Source organism: Argopecten irradians, chromosome 9 (assembly GCF_041381155.1).
Source record: "Argopecten irradians isolate NY chromosome 9, Ai_NY, whole genome shotgun sequence".
Classification (NCBI taxonomy): domain Eukaryota; kingdom Metazoa; phylum Mollusca; class Bivalvia; order Pectinida; family Pectinidae; genus Argopecten; species Argopecten irradians.
Window position 1 is genome coordinate 27,816,570 of NC_091142.1, and position 21,253 is coordinate 27,837,822.

The 21,253-nt window shown below is 33.9% G+C and overlaps 1 protein-coding gene across 3 annotated transcripts in view; it reads left to right on the forward strand.

The window, feature by feature from the left end:
* LOC138331939 (unconventional myosin-XVIIIa-like) overlaps nt 1-21,253 on the forward strand; it is a 98,581-nt gene that overhangs the window by 1,795 nt on the left and 75,533 nt on the right. The gene's annotated exons all lie outside the window — the stretch shown is intronic.

The window sequence follows — 21,253 nt, forward strand, 5'->3', positions numbered from 1 at the left end:
AAATATCCAGTGTACTGTACTTTATAATTGTGCTGGAATAATTTGATACAACATTTTCGCATACATGTGCCATATTGCTGGAAAAAAAAGAACCATGTAAAGCTTGTAATTTCACAAAACATTTTCAAGGACAAGGTTTTCAATGCTTTTCTTTTTCCATACATGATAACAGTTCAGATTGAGAGTGACATCACAGAAATAACATTAGTCATGATCAGATGAGATCAATGTCGCTGTAAGATACAGTATATAAACATAGACCAACCTACAAAACAAAACCGTATTGATTGTAATACATGTACCACCAGGTGTTACAAGCCTTGGACAACGTACCTGTAGACAAGGTGTTACAAGTCGTGGACAAGGTACAGACAGTATTACACCGTATTCTATAACACTGGCCTATCATAGCCTATGTTATCGTGTGTGCTACCTGTGCACACCATTAGTGATAAATGTAGCTTTAATGAATTAAATAACGTACTGCTGAATTAGTTTAAAAGCTTTCAGAGTTATCGTGTTAACATGCATACTTAGCAGCAGAACAGGTTTAGCTCTAAACACTAAACTGTTGTGGACACTTTAGCCAGGAAGTTATTATCATTGATATATTGACTCATACAGTATTTACTTTATTTGTCATATCTTTTGTTCCTCAATATCAGTGTTATCGGAAAGAAACTACTGCTTTAGGCCAAATATAAAACAGCCTAGGATAGCCATTTTTCAAAGATTTTTTCTCTGTTTTTTCTTCACAAATCTGTTGACTGCTTTTCATGAAATAATTCGTTTTAGAGCAAATTTTATTGTTTGGAAGTAGCAACTTGTCTACAGTGTCTGTAAAAATTGCCAAAATAAGAATGCCACTTAAATGAACAGCAAAGATTGAAGTTTTATGGAAAACATTTTTTTAAAGTATAGTGCGACTGCCTATAGCTGTGCTTTATGGGGAACGACCGTAATGCAATAGTTTATCAACCTTGTAAGAGCTTAAAACTTTATACCCGGTACACATGTACCAAAGTTGATAAGGAATTTATATACAACCTCATGAAATCCTCTTTATTATCATTGAAGTTCAGGGTTAGTTTGGGTGTGTGTACATAGACGCCAAGTTTATGATATATATCTGATATTTATGTGACTGATATATATTTGGGATGTTGGCATATCATTAGGGCAACAGATTAAAACAGGCACTCTGCATTTCAACAGAATTCTCATCACAACTCCTGGACCAGTGATAAAAATAGAAATGTTTATTGAATTTGGTGTGGAATATATAAACCAAATATTTTCTTGAAGGGGTTGGTAGGTGTATTGGGGGGGGGGGGGGAGTATATAAGATCTGACGAAGGAAAGAAAAATCTGTAATAACATATGTAATAGAAAAGAAGACTTGATAATGAAAGAATAATCAAAATTGAATAAGATTTGATGAAATTAATTAAGGTGAACAACCGTTTGATTACACACAAAATAAAAACAAGGGAAAATACCCAGGAGCTCCAGAAACATAAGCATTCTCTTATGTAAAATCTATCGTTATACTCTCAAAGAGGAATCATGATCATCAACCATCCAGGTACTGCAAGGCATAAGAAAAAGTTTTTAAAAAAATAAGAAAAAAACCCAGCTATTTCTCTTTGAAATCAAGAAACATTGATGTTATTATGCAATTAAGAAAATATCACTATGTATTAATTTTAGGAGGTATATACTAAACCGTTTTTATCAATGACCCAGCATTTTGTTAAAATTAATTGATATGGCTAATTATGACTATTATGTAATACCAGAAGAATATATATATATATTATGAGTTTACTTTATCTTATTTAGTTTAATGCATAATTAACTAATTAGTTATGAAAATTCTTTAAAATTCCAATCTTTGTGGTTGTGGATCTCTTTCCCCTTTAGTTATGAATAATTAACATCTAATTTTGTTAAAATCTTCTTTACAGTAGACATGTTTAACAAATTTTCACATTTGTTTGTATTTCTTTTTAAAGCGACTAGACTGTTAAATTTTTATCGTTACACTTTACGAGGACAATCCCACTGAGCTGTAGATTAAATAGATTCAAGTGACTGTTGGAAGTTTATCCTTAATGAAAACATCCTTTAAATTGATACATACTTATACACAATATGTGTTAAATCTGTTCAAATATAGCGGTCACTGTTATTGGTCTGTGGCATTATTGGTCTATATGTTATTGGAATGTAGGGGTCGGTATGTACTACATAGTAGTAATACATGATTCAGGTTATTGGACTTCGGGTATTTTTCCTAGTACCTGTTGAGTGATAACTATTTACCATTAAAGTTTATTTGTAATTTAGGTATAACAGGAATATTGACAAATTGATATTAGTAAGATTTTGTCTCCTGCCTAGATCACGAAATGTTCCTTTATTGGCTCAATTTCACCTCTATATATATGTATACATTAACTCTATAGATAGATCTATCCAGTATCAACCCCATACGATCAGTGACAGTATTTTTCACACATTTGCTATTACAGCCCTCTGGGTCTGTCTCTAGCTTAGTTGATCAGTCATTAGCGATGTGGTCATTTTCATGAATGACTACCCTTGAGTACCCTAGATAGTGATTTCGGCCTTTGGGTATCGTCCCGATACCTGTAACATGGTCAAGGCTCGCATCGTTATTTACAACCAGGTAATGCTATATCCGTAAATGATAGTTCCATTGTGGTGATTATACTCAGTCATGCGTCCATGCTCAGAAATAGTTTTTAAATGTATACCAGTAAATATAAATTTAGAAATGGTATCCTATAACTCTAAGGATAAGACAAATATAGACAGAATTTTTAATCAAAATTAAAAAGGCAAAATAATTAATCATGTTCATATGGTAATGGAATATTATTAAAGGGAGCTAACTTGTGTTAAAGGGAGATAACCATATTGTTTACTACATCAAAGGGAGGTAATAACTAATAAGTTACTCAGTATTACATTATATACAGAAGAAACCTAGATTTTGTTATGATCTCCTACCACTACACCTTGGAACATGTACTCTGTCACCTTGGCGAGAGGTAATTGTCTACGGTTTGACAGTTGAGCTGGCGAGTCTAGCCCGAGGGTGCTGTAATAAAACGGGACACTTAAAACATAGCGAGTCTATGTTTGCGATGTCTGATCTACAATTATAGTGTATAATGACAGACTGACTCCCACACCACACACTTAAAACAAGATCAATTTAATGAGCGTTTTGAACTAAGTGTAGCATAACCCTAGATGTGCATCTGCGTTTGGAGGATAGCTTGGGGGATCTTTGATGATCTATTTATAGGACGATGGTGTCAAAACCAGACAGCTCTATATATATCTAGATTTCAACTTGTCAGCAACTGGCAGAGAAATAAGTTCTGGTTTATATATGTACATTTGGGAACATCTGCAGATTATCTTATAAAATCTGGGCCAAGACAATCAGCTTGCATTACTTTCAATAGAGAGATGTGTTAAGCATGTTAAGTTTGAACTAGTGTGTAGCTATATAGGGCACTCTCAGAGTTGTACTTAGGTATAATAAGGCTAGTTTGGCATGGTGACTCACTTCTAATTTGTTTCTCATCCAATGAAAAACAAAAATATCCTTCAAATTGTTACAGCATGTTGGCTGGCATCCCTAGTGTGAATAATGGTAATTACACACAATGTACTGTCAGTTATGGTTTGTTTGCTTGAATACATATGTACAGCCATGGTCATTTAAAGGCTGGCACGACCAGGTTTATGAGGTGTAGAAAAGCTGGAGTACTCAGAAAAAATCTACAGACCAGTGGTCAGTACTTGACAACTGTCCTATATATATGGGTCAGAAACTTGACCCAGAGCCTGAGAGGCAGAGGGCTTGTGCATGGTAACTTTAGCAATGGCCTCTGTCAGTTATGCTGAAGACCAAGGAGAGAGATATCAATGGACTGCAGTCAGTAAAATGTTAAAGTTACAGCTTGATTGATGATTCATTTTGTCATTGAGTTGTATTGCTGTCTTAGATCATAGATGGGTGGTCCTCATTCATCATAGTCTGGACATTTGAGAAATAAACCGGTCTGTACTGTTGTTATTTATCAAATCTTAGGGCAATACATCTTTTCAGCTTAACTGTTTTTAAGATAAAGTCATTAATCAATGAAAAACTGGATGTCATGAGAAAGCTTGCAACACGCTGTTCGCCAATTTTCACTAGCGATCGACTCCATGTTGTTACGTCACGGAGGCCTAATCGCCGCCGGGACGCTCGGGAGCGGAAGGAGCAGTAATCTTGAACATTTAAATTTTACTATTGCATGTGTTTATCATATAAAAAGAATGTTTTTATTCATATTCTAATTGAAGATAAGAGTTGTTGATTTATTTTATTTTTTTTGATCACGGAAATAAAAAAGTTCATTGACGAAAATTTGGCCATGTCGCTCCCTGGCGATCCAGATTTGGTTGATTAGTCGTACGTGTGAAGGTCACGTCAAAACAGCGGGTTAGCAGACTTGATTTAAACGATGTTACAGAAGATGATACAGGAACGGAATTCAGAGCTTATTTGGGATAAAATACGTTTGTTTTGTCAATAAACCTATTCTTATTTGTTGGTAGGCTTATACTATGTAAGGCTTGTGCTCTGTCTTAACTGTTTTTAAGATGACCTATTATGACCTTCCAATGCTTCCATATATTTTTTGTTCTGAAATACATGAACTTGTCATCCCTGATATTACTTCAAGAGCAGTCCCATCTTTTAAATTATAAGAATCCAAATGTGTCTTTAGGGGTGAGATAGCCATTAGCTACTACACCATAGGACTATATACCATTGGTGTTCATGGAACAATAAATACAATAAACTATCGAGAGACTATCTGCTAATTCAGCATGCCCTAGAACATACCGACCCTATCAGAACAACATCCAAAACACATGGTAATTATACAGCAGTAATTACAGGTACATCAGGACCACAAGTTAACTGCCAATCATACTAATTAGCTATTAACAGCTGACGGCCTGTAGACTAATGGCGTGTATACTCCAGACATTCGCCTCAGATGACCCGGGTCACTGCGACCTGCCTGTCAACACGAGATAAATTACCAATATGCAGCGTTACTAATGTGTACATATGGTTGACAAGGCAATATGACACATGTTTTATCATAAACTGTTGTATAACCAGGAGGGATAATTATCAGCTGACCTAGAAATTTTATTTTCGTAATCTAATATTGATTAACTCGTGTCCTACGGAAAGCTATAGCTGTTTTCCAGTCCTTTGATATGTTTTATATGTTCAATAATCAACCCTTGTTCAAATCGGTATTAGGATTGTATGCTCAATCAAAAAATGTCCTTACTTTCTTTATATTTGTAGTTTTGTCTTGCATTGGTACAATGTAGTGTTGGACCAATTAAAATCAATAATTGACAATTAATAGCCTTGCTATGATCACCAATCATGCACAGAAAGGGTACTATAAAGGGAGATAACTTCTGCGCTCTAGCTGTTGATTAATACTAAGGAAAGTATACCAAACCAAGCCAATCCAAATCACATTATGACATATCCTGGTAAATGGAGTATGCTTCACAAAATCTTAATCATGTGAAGTTGAAATTTCATTTTAAAAAGAAATTTTAGATGAAACCAAACAGTAATACAAACAATTGTTACAGAAGAAACTAGAAATAAATCTATTGTACATAATCACTTACAATCGGTTAAAATCAGTTTTAATTTTGCTGACCAATTCTTTATTCCTATTTCTTGAGCATTGAGACAAGCCTTTTCCCCTATGGATGTATGTCATGTTCTCTGTGATATATAAGCCATTTTAGCCATCTGCTATTGGATATAATGTAGAATAATAGTCCACTATTCATAATAAATACTACAACTGATATCTGTGTCCTGACTGTCCCCTATAGAGTCCAGTGTAAATACACAGAAATGTGCCACTACAGTTTATCGGGATGATTCACATCAGCCAATCCTTAAACTCCTAATACTTGTGTAGGTTTTTCGCATTTAGTGCAACATTTTAATGTTGATTTTATAAAATTATTGATCACTAAATCTTTTTTTTTATAATATGAACAACATGATAGCTGTAGTATTAGAATTTCTCACAGTTTCTGTACATACATAACATGAGTCAGAAGTCTTGCATGGAACTCTTCGTTCATTGGAGGTAGGAAACTAGAAATTCTTTGTAACTAGGATTTGGTACAGTTCATAACCTGGGTCAAGTCAATGATAAAAACAGATTAGATTTGAGATTAGGATGATGTAATGTTTTCACCATTGTTACATTGTAGATTTCATAGAATTTGATTAAATATCACTAAAGTGTTGTTGAATCATTGACAGTATAACTGATTATGATTGGAGATTGCTTAAGTCTTTCAGTTATAATTATAATGCTTATAGTATTCAAAGACAAATACCAATGAAATGAAAAGTGAAACCTGATCTAGATTGTTGAGATATTTTGAACAGAAATCCAAGTCTGGTCACTTTATATAGGGTCTTCAGTCTATAGTACAGGGGTGTAAAAATCCACTAGCCCGACGCCCGGGGCTACCAAATTTTCAGCTTGGGCTAGTGGAAATTTTAGCCATACTAGCCGGGGCTAGTGACTTTTTCGAAAAACATCAAAATTAAGTCATAATAACACTTTAAAACATTGCAATTCTATCTAATATTCGTATCTAACTTTAGATCTTAATCTGGAGTCATGTTGTCTAATTTATTGACGACTGTAGACAGGTACAGTAGGCCTCCCGATCACCACAGTGAATAGTGATGCATAGCATTTCATGTGAAAGTGACGTAATTTGCAATACAAGTTCTAGAAAAATAATATACAAACCATCAAATAAGTCATCTCAGCTATCAGATCAGTAAATTTTAATAGTTACAAAAATGATGTTAAAGAACTGGAGTCTATTCCTCAAAAAGTCGGCAGCAAAGCAATGCCTGCAGCAGGCAGCCATATTTGTTATGGTTATTCTAATATCCGGGTCAAAGGTCAGGAATCCAGAATCCGGATTCAGGATTAAAAAAAATATCTTAAAATTGTGTTCTAAAATAAACACAGATTAAAGATTATCTTAATGATTATTTGAATTAAAAAAAAAAAAGAGTAGATGCAAATAATAAAAAAAAAACCCACTCAATTAAAAATATTTGAATTTCAATATTATAAATTTTTTCGTTTTTTTTTTTTAGCTGGGCTAGTAGATATTTAGGCCGGGCTAGTGAAATTTTGGGTGTCTACTAGCCCTGGGCTAGTGGTTTGAAATAAATTTTTACACCCCTGTAGTAACAACTTCACTATAATACAGTTATGTTACAGTAATTGTACAATTTTGTAATCATGCAAGTAGCTAGAGGTTTACAATATTTAAGCCATTCGAGAGAGAACTGTACAAACATTAAGGCCTTATTTTGAATAATTTTCTACTGCTGCACAATTGTTCCATGTAGTTATTACTCTTGGAAGGTGTAGAGAGAAATGGTGTAATACTCTTGTGGAGTCTCTGGAAGAGGTTGAACAAGAGGAGATAACTCTGGATGGTTGTGTGTTACAGCAGTTTAACAGGAGAAGATAACTCCAGATTTTTGTGTGGTACAGGAGTTTAACAGTAGGAGATAACTCCAGATGTTTGTGTGGTACAGGAGTTTTACAGGAGGAGATAACTCCAGATGTTTGTGTGGTACAGGAGTTTTACAGGAGGAGATAACTCCAGATGTTTGTGCAGTACAGGAGTTTAGCAGGAGGAGATAACTCCAGATGTTTGTGTGTTACAGGACAGTGAACCAGGAGGAGATAACTCCAGATGTTTGTGTGTACAGGAGTTTGTGTGTTACAGGACAGTGAACCAGACTTTATGTATCACCTACCTTATCACCTAACACTGAAATCTGGAATCTCTATACAGATAAACCATACTCCTTCAAACAGATAAATAAAGGCTAGCTGATAAAACATTACATCCCATTTCTATAGGCCTGCTCCCCTCAACATTCCTCACAGATATGGTCCTGTCAGGCCCAGTGTATTGTAGGAACAGATGGAAAGGACCTCTCCTCAGACTATATGCTTCTCTATAGGGATAATGCTACAGTTATAAATAAATCTGTAATTGTAAAGGTTTCCTTGGTATTGATGGGACCTTCATTTGTCTCCATCTCAGTCCTTCATCAGTCATCTCAGGGACACTTTCTGACTCACTTCTACTTCAGCATCAAATTTTTTGCAAAATTTGAAAAAAATATGTAATTTTCATTTTTCTTTCAAATAACATGTAGTGAAATTAATTGTGTCTGAGGCATGTGTAAAACTTGCAAATAGCAAGTAAAAAGCCATAAATTAAGACCTGCCTTTATTTAGTCTTCATCTGAGACCTTCATCAATCTCCATTTCAGACCTTCAGTATATCAATCTTCATTCCACCACTGTCCAGCCTCCCTGCTCCCTGCTGTATGATCACAGCCTACTGACAGGTCTCCATCTTACACATCTTTATCACATCTATTTCTGTGTCATCACCTGTTTATCTCATCAAACATCCAGTAGTTACTGTAACCGTGGCGATAGACAGGAACTGATAAAAAATGTGTAAATCTAGTGTAATGGCTCTCAATTTGTACTGTACATTGAAAACTTCAACCTTAGTAACAGAAAGATGTTTAATGGTGGAAAAACAGTTATTATATGTCCTGGCTGTCATTTTATCTGGATTTGAAGTTTGAGATAGTTGTGATATGTTGATGCCTCTGTATTGGAAGTTTGTGACTGTGGTGATAGATGTGTGGGAGATAAGAGCCCTTTGTTTATGGGGGAGAGATATGATAATGTTGTGGTATAGGGCAATAAATACTAACACAGGTGGTTAGAGGTAGCTACATCTCTGAATATTTTCTTAAGAATGTCAAGGACAAGTTAGGAAGGTTAATGAAGTAGCTACCAATTTGGGGAGGTTTTCAAATGAGGGCAAAATTTTATGGTGGATTTTAATCAATTTACCAGGTAAATTTAGGCACACATTTGAACAACTGGTTAGACGGTCAACATTCCATTGATTGTATGGGAGGGAGTTGTCACTGATACTAAATGGTCTTTGGTTGAAGATTTCCTAAAAAACTGAGCACATTTGTTATTGACTACATGCAGATATTACCGTAACAGGATGTAAACAAATCTTAATCAAACGAAGAACCTCAGATTCCTAGCCTTATAAAGCCATAAATGTTATGAACCAACCGTTCTATATAGCTTTTTCAACACAGATACAAAGTTATGCAATTATTTGAAGAACAGTTGATAGAGAAGTGAAATGTCAGAAAGTTCCATTTTCAGCTTATATATTGATAATTGCAGGTGGCATAATCTCGCAAAAATCAAATCTGTTTTTAGATAAAACTATTATTTCATGTATGACCCTATCTGTAAAACACCAGGCTACAGGTCGTAATTCCTGGGTGGTAATTATAAAATACTTGTCTGGTATGTTGAATGTGCAACAGTTACAACTTTTTAAATGTGCTAAATTGTATTCATTCATCTTTCTTTTATGTAGAAGAAAGAAATTTCTTTCAATGTTAGTTACAGCTTACATCAATGTACAATGTAACTTAGAAGAATGTTTTCAGTGAAGTATCGGATGTTTAGATCATGGTCACTCAGGTGTATGATAGATACATTACATAAAGGGGCCGTCTCAAAAACAAACTTGAAATACTTGAAACACTAGTGGAATTGAAGTTCATGATAAGAACATACTCAAATACTTCACCCTTCAAATTGTTCGTTAAGTGTTTTCATTGCAAACAAAAAAGTGAATGTAAGTGGTTGAATTACAAATTAAGACAAGCGTGACCAACTTCCTGCTACCTGTTGGTCAAAAATTAGGGTGATGATGAAGATGTACGTAAACATTCCTTTCATGGTGATGTCACACTTGACTTCACACACTGTGCCGATGTTCAGTGAGACAAATTATACCAGCCTACTTGGTAAAGTTTCATGTGTTAATCTAGGATACAGATTTAAAAGGTTAAAAATCATATTCATCTCTACAGACTAAGTTAATGATTTATACAGAGGCTCTCTATTTTTGAGTGTTGACAGATTCATATTGCCATCCCTCCATTCCAGCACTATTTCTTTACACCTAAGGCTAGATGAAAATTAAATGGTATGGAATTTCATCATGTGCCAACTGTGAACTACTTTTTTCCTAATCTTTTCAACATTACCATGAAAACATAAATTTGCGACTAATGACGTTTGCGACTAATGATGACAACCATGCATTTATGTTTGATGCAATTATTCATCATACATTTGAATTGGCATTCAAGTTCTCTTGCAAAATTATGCGAAAACTTAAAACTGGTAAATTCCAATTGATAGTGAATAATCATACAATAATCCATTACCTTAGTTTTAAGTGTTAACAAAATCCTGAAATCGACAGAGTCATATAGGTGGTAGACATGTAACTCATCAAGCGTTACATGGATCACAGGTATACATGTAAATTGATAAAAATGTACTCAACATTTGATATGTACTAGGTGACAAACTGAAGTTCTCCTCAGTACCTGGAGGTCTTTAAAGACATACCGAATTCATGGAAATTTTTTGTGGTGTCAAATGTACAGTTGAGATCACATTATTAAGTTCTGTATTTCTTAAAATGTTTAGAAAAGTGAATACAAATACACATTTACATAGTACACCCCACCTACCCCAACAATGAATTGGTAAAGATATACAACATGTTTACCTCATTGAATTACAGGGAAGTTGATTTGTGAGGATATTTTTTGTAAAGTCAAATTCTTATTTTGTTATACCAGACACAAAAGAGAAAACAGTCACATGAGCTGGAGTTCTCTAGTTTCCTTCTAGACATACTGGCTATTAATGTTTTATCTTTGAAAGGAAAGAATAGATTAAAAGTGGAAGATTTTATTTCAGGAAGTTTAGAACATTTGTAGGATTTTATTTTTCCTTAATTTTTATAAAATTTATTTATTTATATCTAATTGACTGGCACTGGAATATGGGTTAGATAAATGTAAGTTGCCAAACTTTAAGGTTTTTTTTCGGTCTCTAGTTCAGAAGGTCAGGTTAAAATCCTAGTTTTATGAAAATTATTCCCCTTAGTTGAGGGGCGGGGGTATATTGTGTTAAATATACCACGCCATCCTATTCCATCTCTTCCTGCTTTGATATTGATGGCAGATCAACCATTTCAAGTGTCCAGACGAAATTAGCGACGTCGACAAAAATATAGACATAAGTCATATTCACCTTGAGGTATTCTTTTATGATTGTATTTGTACCAAAAAAATAGGATTGCTAAAGCCTGCTTTAAAAAATCAATTGTTTTGCAGTGTTCAAAATGTAACATATATAGTACAAATTATTATAGACAATGTCAAAAATTCTGTACAGGTGTGTAATGGAATCACATACCAGTATGTAACAATACATGTTTACAGACTGTTTACATTGTGTCCCATTGTAAACAAACACAGTAACATGCCCAATGGTACAACGAGGTCACACCCAGGTGAGCAGCATATCACGCTGGATTATCTCCCTTTGTCCCTCATAAGTCATTAGCTAATATGGTGGAACAAATAACTAGTTGACCTGAATGATTTTCTGATTTATGGTCCTTTGACCGAAAAGAATTTAGATGTCATCTACAGGTCTTTGTGACTTTGATAGTCAAAAGATTAACTAGACCAGTCAAACTAGGTTTCAACGTCAAACTAATTGCAACAGAAATTATTTTTGTTGGAATGTTTTTAGATTTCGACTATAAGTAACTGGTAAAAATTCCCAAAAAATCCCATAAGGGGAAAGTGGTTAATTTTACCTATTTATAAAGCCATCTACACCGCCGGTAAATGTGTCCCGTATGGGCCGCCGTAGATAGGAAGAGTTCCACAAAGGAGGCGGAAAAGAGCTACAATGTTGGCATGAGTGGACAATTCACATAAACAAAAGCGCTGATTATTGACAATCGTGCATCATTAGCAGATTTATGATAGTGTGAGCTAAGTTCATGATTATTTTAAGTAGTATTATACATAGTACCATGTACTTCACAGATGTCTATAAGTGTTGAAATGGTTAGCGATCGGTGACGGTAACCTACCCGACGGAAGTACAATTTGACGACGACATAATATTGTATTTATGTTAAATAAAACATATCTGAATTTCGATATTTTTGTCAGTGTATGCTTTAATTTATCTTTAATGAGTAATGGTTCTGTCATTACGATGTATTTAAGTTTTAAAAGTTTGCCAGTTTTGATAACCCTGTTTCATTGACGAAAAAAGTATGGAAGCCTGTTTGTACTAGCGCGATATTGATCAAAATTTCCATTTTACACATACATTTTGTATTTCCGATAAAATTCAATATTTCATACTTATTCCGAAGAGTGGTTTGGATTTTTGTGACCTCATTATTGTTTTTGTTTTGAACTGTGTATTTTATATGTACTATTTTCTTTTATTTTTGTAATTATTTTACTTTATTGCCATTTCATTTCTTAATACGTGTCATAGCTCTACATATAACAGATACTAATGGTCAGTTAGTTCCATGTATTTATTTATCTGGGGCCAGTTGTTCAAACGTCTATTAAAAGTTAATCGAGGATTAAACCTTCATTGAACCGTCATTAACTTGATGACGTCATTTCCAGAAAATATGATGTTGCACAAACGTCCATTAAAGTTAACGGAGCATAAAGCTCTAATTAAGCTTTATTAAAATCTGCGACATTTAATGGACCTATGGGGCTCCTTTAAACCACAATTAAATATTAATTTGTATGGTAAAACTTTTGTATAAACTCTTTTAGCGGAGTTCGGTTACCAAATTCACAAAGACGGTAAAACAATGTCCAATCAGAGCATTTATATATTTGAGGAAATATTTAGAAATGAAACTGGAAGAAGCAGAATTAAAAAGTGAACTTGCCGGGTTGGGGATGTACATGTATGTTTCCAATTAATCTATGTATATGATAATCAACTTCTACATGTTCTTTATGGATACATATTGAAAAATGACTTTACAGTGAAAACTAGTCATCATGTTATAGACTTTTACACCTTCTTATTAATAACAGAAACAACAATATCAAGCAAATGAAATAAATATTGTAACAAACAAATGTCAAAGGGCATATAAATGTAGCTCTGAATAAGTAGCAAATACACACAGTGATGAATAAAGTCAATATACAGTAAAACTTCCTTAACTGAGACGAATTTGCTTGATACGCATTTTTATTTATTACGGAGTAAATTCAAATCTTGGGTTTATGGCTCCTCTTTATTTATACTTCTTTGAGAAATGTATAGCGGATTTCCTTATAACGAATTATCTTTTGATAGGAGTGATATCGTGGTCCCTTCAAGAAAATGTTTGCTCTATAACAATTTTTTCCCAGAAAGTGTTGGATGTAGCATTGTTTAAAGTGAAACTTGGGGTTTAAAGAGGGAGTTAATTTATAGAAAATCAAATACGATCAAACAAGTGTACAATTAATTGTCGATAATGGAAAATCTGTCAAAGAAGACATTGTTGCTGGCTTCGGAATTAGTGAGTTAGCTTGATAACTATGTTGATCCGGGGTGCAATCGGCCTATGACTTTAACTAACTTATAGTTTCAGAAACTCTATATCAAATTTTTGTTATAACGAATTATTTCCTCTGGTCCCAAGTCTGATTGTAATAAGATTTGATTAAAGTTTATTTTAAAGTATAGATGAAAATTGAACTTCGCTTTTCTACACACATGTATATATGGAAGTCAACGTATAATGTAACCAGTGGGTTCCCGCCAAAAATATAAACTGTTCTTATTTTTTTTTAGAATATCACTTTATACAACGTCAACGTAATGTTGTAGACCACAACCAATCCCCATGACACAAACCATAATATACATGCATATATGAGGCTGTATTATTTGAAGGTAAGCTATTGGTACAAGGACAATACTGCCACATCACTCCGCTAATTACATTTTAAACAATTTGACGTCATATATAGGTTCCACTTCTTAATCATTTTAGTTCTTTATATACATGCTGTATTCGCCGTAATTGGCGCCCCCTCCCCTCTTCTGGAGGAATTGATTTGTTTGTCTGTTTGTTTGTTTGCTTGCTTGTTTGTTTTATTAAATTAACGTCCTATTAACAGCTAAGATCATGTAGGGATGACCTCCCATGTATGCTGTGTGTTGTGTGTATGAAGAGCATGGTGGCAGCTTTGGGAGACAAAAAATTAGACTTGTAAATTCCGTTTCCACTACGATACTCTACGTTACGCTTCAATACATAAATCGAAGTATGACGTCATTGCCAATTTTTCATTGGACTTCAAATCTAGGCCAGGGGTCATGCTGAGGTGACCCCGAACGGGGTATCGTTAGATCTTGTATTGAAGCGTAACGTAGAGTATCGTAGTGGGAGCGGAATTACAAGTCTAATTTTAATTAGATTGCTTTGGGAGACTGTTGTATATTCGTGTTGTATAGTGGAAGTCTTGGCCTTTTTATAGTGCTATATCACTGAAGCATTCCGCCGAAGACATTATACTGACGGGTGAACCAGTCGTCCCACTCCCTTAATGCTGAAGTTAATATAAATGCCCCCATCATCCAATGAATTTAACGATGTGATTGGTAGTTTGAACGATCCAAAAAGCAATTCTGGACGCTTGAACGCAGTTCACTGTACAACTGTGTGATGCTTACAGGCATCGTATTCCATGAACTTGCGAGTTTTCCACATGTGAATCATTACGTACTAATGCGTAATCAAAGGAAAGAAGGCGTATGTATGTTTACTGTGACAGATTAATGTGCCATGAGTGTGGAAAGAGTAAAAATGGGCGCTAATTACAGTGGATATGGTCATTAATAAATAGATATTCTGTAGTTGATGTTCATTTTTATGTGATTTTAGTTATCACGCCACTGAGGTCAATTATATAAACAATGACAACACAAAGATGTTCGAAGTTTATGTGCGAAAGGCTGGGAAAGATACAACCTTGGTATTAGACTACATTCATCAACGAAATGCCTTTGTCCAAAGTATAAAATTATAGCAATGTCATTATGTAATTTAACCTTTTGGTCCATTGAGCCTTTTGAAATTAACAAAATCCAGCATTTCCCTCTTTAAGTCATTGTCCATATACCACAATTATAAACCAAAATTATTGCAGAAATAAATGTCAGTTCTGACATATGACAGTATTACATCACTTGCACCAAAACCTTAACCTGCCTACTTCGGCCAATTGGGCCTCTTGAAATTATCCAAATCCAGCATTGTCCTTCTTTAAATGCTTGTCCATACTTATCATAACAATTTTAATCCAAGTATATTGTAGAAATTAATGTCAGTTGTTAAAAATAGCAGTATATATTACAACACATAACCAAAACCTTAACATGGGATTTCTAACACCGACGCCGACACTGACACCAAAGTGATTCCGTAAACTCCGAGTAGCGTGCTAACAATGTAATGGGACATTATATAGTTGCCATGGTTATATTTTGTAGTGTGTTTGAATTTATTTTTTTTGTGCAAAGATGAAAATGGTATAAGTGATATAAATGCATTATAAACCTACAAGAGAGTAAATCTGAAAGCACTGCTGGTTTTTCATCATTTTTTCACCAATTCGTCAGTTTTGACCTTTATTTGACCTTCATAATAAAATGATTTTTACAGAAACAAATATCATAACAAAGTTTAATCTATCTTTATTGTAATATTGCAAGTATATACTGTATACATATAAATACTTTCCATGAAAGAATAATTTTATTACCCTACCCCCTTAATCTACAGTGCTTATCTGCGAGGCTATATAGGTCTTAGAAAAGCTGATATTTTTCAATTTTCCCCTTTTGGGATTATTTGGGAATTTTAATACATCATTTACTACATATCAGGGAGTAAGAAAAATGCATAGTTGCTTCTGTTGCAATTAGTTTGAGGTTCAGCTATTTTTTATGGCTAGATTGACTGGTCTATAACTAGGACATATATTTCTGGCCTAATGTGGCTATTTATGAGATTTTGTTCAACCTTGAATTGAATTCACAAGGTTTATTTTTCACACTTCATCATTGTGAGGTTAAAAGACATAAATCAACCATTTCCCCATTGGAAGCTGAGGATGACAAAGTAATTTGTATATTTATCATGTTATTTCCGGTCATCTGAGTATTAAAAATGAAAGCTTTTATGTAAATAAATCAATACAGTTGAGTAGGTATCACACACTTTCTGAGTAAATGTTCTGTCAGACATGCTCTTCCTATCAATGTTAATCAGCCGTCCAGTCTCTGGATTGTTAAAATTATTAGAAAATTACTTTTTATTAATTCTTACTCTATGATAAATCTGATTCCGACTTCAAACTAGGGGGAGGTAACCTAGTATGAAAATTCTGCTGAAAATTTCTGTTAGATTGCACTTATGTCTTAATTCTTGCTCAGATTCTCAAATAGTTTATAAATGAAGCTCGTACTTTACCATCCTTACACATTTATCAGGTTATATAATGACTCAGGATCTAAACTGTTTTGACCGAGTTATCATCCTTTTTGCACAGCATGCTCGCTGTGCAGTAACGACTTCATTTTAAAGCGTTCTTTAGGTATTCATAAATTTGATTATTCTGCACTTTGTATTCACCTGAAAGTGTCTTTGATTTAGTTTCATCACTAAGCAGTATAAAAAAAGACAGTAGACTGTTTATGTTTTCATTAGATTTGGCTAGATCAAAATTCAGATGGAGAGCAATTTTGGTTAAATTTGTGTTGACAATTGTCAGCAGTCCTGAACTACATATTTGTGGTTTTATTGGTAAACTTCACCAAATTTCATGGTTATTTTAACTCGAAGATTTCTGTAATTTGTTCATTCATACCAGATGTCTCAACTTGAATGATGTATGAAAAAATTCAAATTGTTCTACACACAATGATGTCATAGGTCAAAGATGATGTTAAAGATTTACTCGGTTTTCAATAAACTCACTTACACCGAAAGACTCATTTGGAATCTCCAAAAACTAAAGCTGGAACAGTTCATTATAAAATTTCATGGATGAATGAGTTAATTTAGACAACTGGAAAAAAAAACACCACCAGATAAACTTTAACTTTCACTATTTAAGCTTTCGCTCTTATTTGCTTCTCAAAAACAAAAGCCACTAATTTCAAATAGTTTTATAGAATTAATGTCTTGAAGGCCATCTATCATAATTTCATAGTAATGCTTTCATTTGATCTAAGGAACCTATGGGACGATAATCATTACGTAGATAATTTTAATTATAGCTTTCAGAAAAGTTGTTTTATGATATACATATACATGAATACAGTAAAACTTCATAAAAAAAACTCGGTTAGTCACTTCACTTTTATAAGAGAACTCAAGTACACCTAATGTAAATGAAGGTCATTTACTCAAGGTCATTAGCTAACACAGTGGTGTAATTGTAAGGTACTTGAACCTATCACTGTCACATATACTGAACATCCTTATCTGGTCTTGTCAGCTACAGTGTTCTGTATTCTCGTATCTGTATGTCTTCTGATGTTGTGTAAGGATTTTGTGATCAACATCAAAATTGTTTTGTAAATAAAGTGGTTTAAAGATCAACAAAAAAAACATGCATTACCATTGTGAACATAATTGTATAATCTGCAATTACAGAATGTTATTTTCATTCAGTTTTATGATGCTGTAGGGGGAGCTATATTTGTGTATCACCTGGTTCCAGTTTCTGGAAACAAAAATGCAGACTTGAGTCAAAACTTAAGTTTTTCTCCTTCTTCAACTTATGTGAAAAATTCTGACTCAAGTCAGTTTTTGACTTACGGTAAGTTTATTTCGAGAAATAAACTTTTATAAATATAGTAAATCCTGATTGAAATGTATAATACCTAGTGTGCCTTGATGCACACTTATTTTGTAGTGGATATTGTTGTTGTTTAAGTAATTCAAGTTCAGATTGATACCTATTAACATGCACCCCTGAAAACACATATGGACTTTTCTAATTCTGAAGACGGGAGCAGTTCATTAAGAAATCACAGGGGTGCTTGATTATGCACAGAAAATGTATTAGGACAATTATTTGTTCCCCAAGCAACAATATCATTCTCTATAAGGATAGTAAGCAGAATTAAAGTACCTGGCTGAATCTACGTTATTACATTGTGTATTAAAACCCAGTCAGGTGTGTATAATGGAAATCTCTAGACATAATTACAGAGTCATTAAATCACCTTGTCATAATACTGCTGTATGACGAGGTTTTATAGAATTTTTTTTTAATTTAGTTGATAATACACAGAATTTCCATTACATACATTGCCTGTAATGCAATGATGCATTGTTGTATATAGCAAAATTTGCTGAAACAGGATACTTGGGTAGGATAAAAAAAATCCACTATTTTACATTTTATGTACAGTTAACTGGTTTTAGAAGATTTAACTCTACAGGAATTTTCTATCAACTAAACATGTTAGAAGAAGCCAGAGTAAGAAGTCTTTATGACCTTGACAATGCTCACGTGATTTTAGCACAACATTGAAGTAAAATCTTGTTGTAATTGATGTAGGAGATGATGATCTTTTCCTTTCTCCTGTGGTGAAATTTATCTTACAGTCTTATTTTCACAGATTGATATCAGAAGTAAAAACATAATAAAATGATATTCAGTTACCTAATAGTCTGAACTAGATATAGGTAAAAAATGGTTGTCTACCGAAGTCAAACTAATGATGAACAGAAGCTTCTCTTTGACAAGCATATGCAATATAATAGGCATGTAGTTTTAAAGTTGAACTTACAGGGAATTTATAGATTTCAAACAAAAATAAAACATGAACTTTTAATGAATTTATATAGACTTCAGCTTTGACAAAAACAAACAAAACCTGTGATATAATACATAGTTATCTCCGCTGTTGAACTTTTAATGAACTTATATATAGACTTTAGCTTTAACAGAAATAAACAAAACATGTAATATAATACACAGTTGTCTCCCCTGTTGAACTTTTACTGGGCTTCTGATTTTGGATGGAAATAGATTGTGGTTAAAAACACTAGATTTTACTGTGGTAGTGATTGCTGTGTTATCACGCTTTATGCCAGGTTACACAGGGGGAGCAGGATAGCAGAAAGTGGCCTATTTATTATCTCCCATCCACACGGGTAAAAATAGATTTTAATGTCTACTGAATGAAGAGTTCCTCCTCATAAATAACACACACAAATGATGATGTGTTCACTAGAGTTAGGACTCTGGGTTCTAGTACAGAAGGGTCTGTTAAAATAACAATAGTGCACTGTAACACATTTAGCAGATACAACATGGAACTGAAGAGGTCGTATAGTCAAGGTCGTTAAGCCAGTAGTGTAAGGAAGATGATTTATTTTGGCTGGAGTTCAGACGAGGAAATGTCTGCAGCTCTGAAGATTTGGTGAAATACTCCATATGGCTATCACAATTCATCTACAAATAATACTACATATAATTTAATAGGAAGATGAAGTGTATGTGTGGGAGGTATTAGTTACGCTATTGGAATTTCTCAAGAATATTCATGAAGGAGGATTAACTGAATTATAGATACACACAATTAAAAAAATGGGTAGTAGTTTGTTACAGGAACAAGATTTTATTTAATCTAATGGTGTTTGTTTACACCCCTCCCTCAGCTTTAATTTCTTTACACATTAAGTAATTCTAGCTTGAATTTATATTTGTGGTGAATGCTGTTGTGCTTTAAGTTATGCTTTTAGTGGGCATAAAAAAAAAAGAATTAAAAACCACATGTTAACCTCTGTAATGATGTGTACTCTTAAAAGTATACAGATCAGACAAAATCTGGGCCCAAGAACCTCTTTATGTAGAAAATGATATTGATACAAACTTTTGATGATAAACATTTGTTTGTGAATAAAACTACAATTTATAGATATCAAAAGTAACAGCATGAAACTATGATTAAGATATAAAAGTGCAAATCAAACAGACAAAACTTCAGGTGTTGTAAGCCTACAATTGATATCAAAAGTAATTCTCACAGCATGGAAATTGTGATTGAAATATAAAAGTACAAATCAAACAGACAAATCTTGAGATGTTGTAGCTTTACCTCCCAAGTGCTGATACCGTTGAACTAGAGACCATTGTGACTGAATGATTAATTAGTTTCCTTGTTCAGAGGAAACATCTATAACGACTGTAGGTAGATCAGTGGATGAGGTCAGAGGTCGAGCCTGGCAGGAGACTACACCTTACCCTCAGTGCACAGTTCCAACATGATCACTTGAACAGGTCTTTGAACAGTGATATTCTGTTCATTACAATGTTGAGAGGTGTTAAGGGGTTGTCTCAAAAACTTATTCATATGTTCAAAATTGCATAGTGCTTGTTGATTAAAACAATTAAGATTACATTTTAAGGCCATAGATTGCTTTTATTTTTGACTTTTTGTGGGGTAGAAGTTCAGGTATCAAACACTCTACCATTATCCAGTTCGCCAGCTATCTGTCAAACTCCATATTTTGCAATTTGTATTGTGTATCTGATTATCTTACGATGTTTGCTTCTACATTGAATCTCAACTGGGAGTGATGGGTAATACTGACTGTACGTTGGTGATTTTCTCTTGGAACTCCAACTTCCCTTCAGTCGCTAAGTCTGGAAATCCTTGTATAACCATAGGTTGCTAGGACAACACACACAAAGTCAATTGTTTTATTTGAATTTAGTACCATTCTGTGTAGTATGAAAGCTCTTTGCACTCTTGGTAAAAATACCAACATAAGGGGGATAACTCCTTTATATCTATCACAACTCTGCATCAACTGTAAGGGGAGACAACCCTGCATGTCTTCATCTGACTGTAATATACCTGTCTTTTCTGTTTTCTTTTGATATTGCAAACACATTGATATCAGTTCCCAGGTATTTGTCTTGAATTAATAAAATGGAAATTATTTCTTCCAAGTATATTTTATTCCTATAACCTGATTTTGCCATCTTCTGTCATTGAATTATTTAGCTACTCAGAAGTCCTTTAAGACAATTGTTTGGAACAATGCTGGG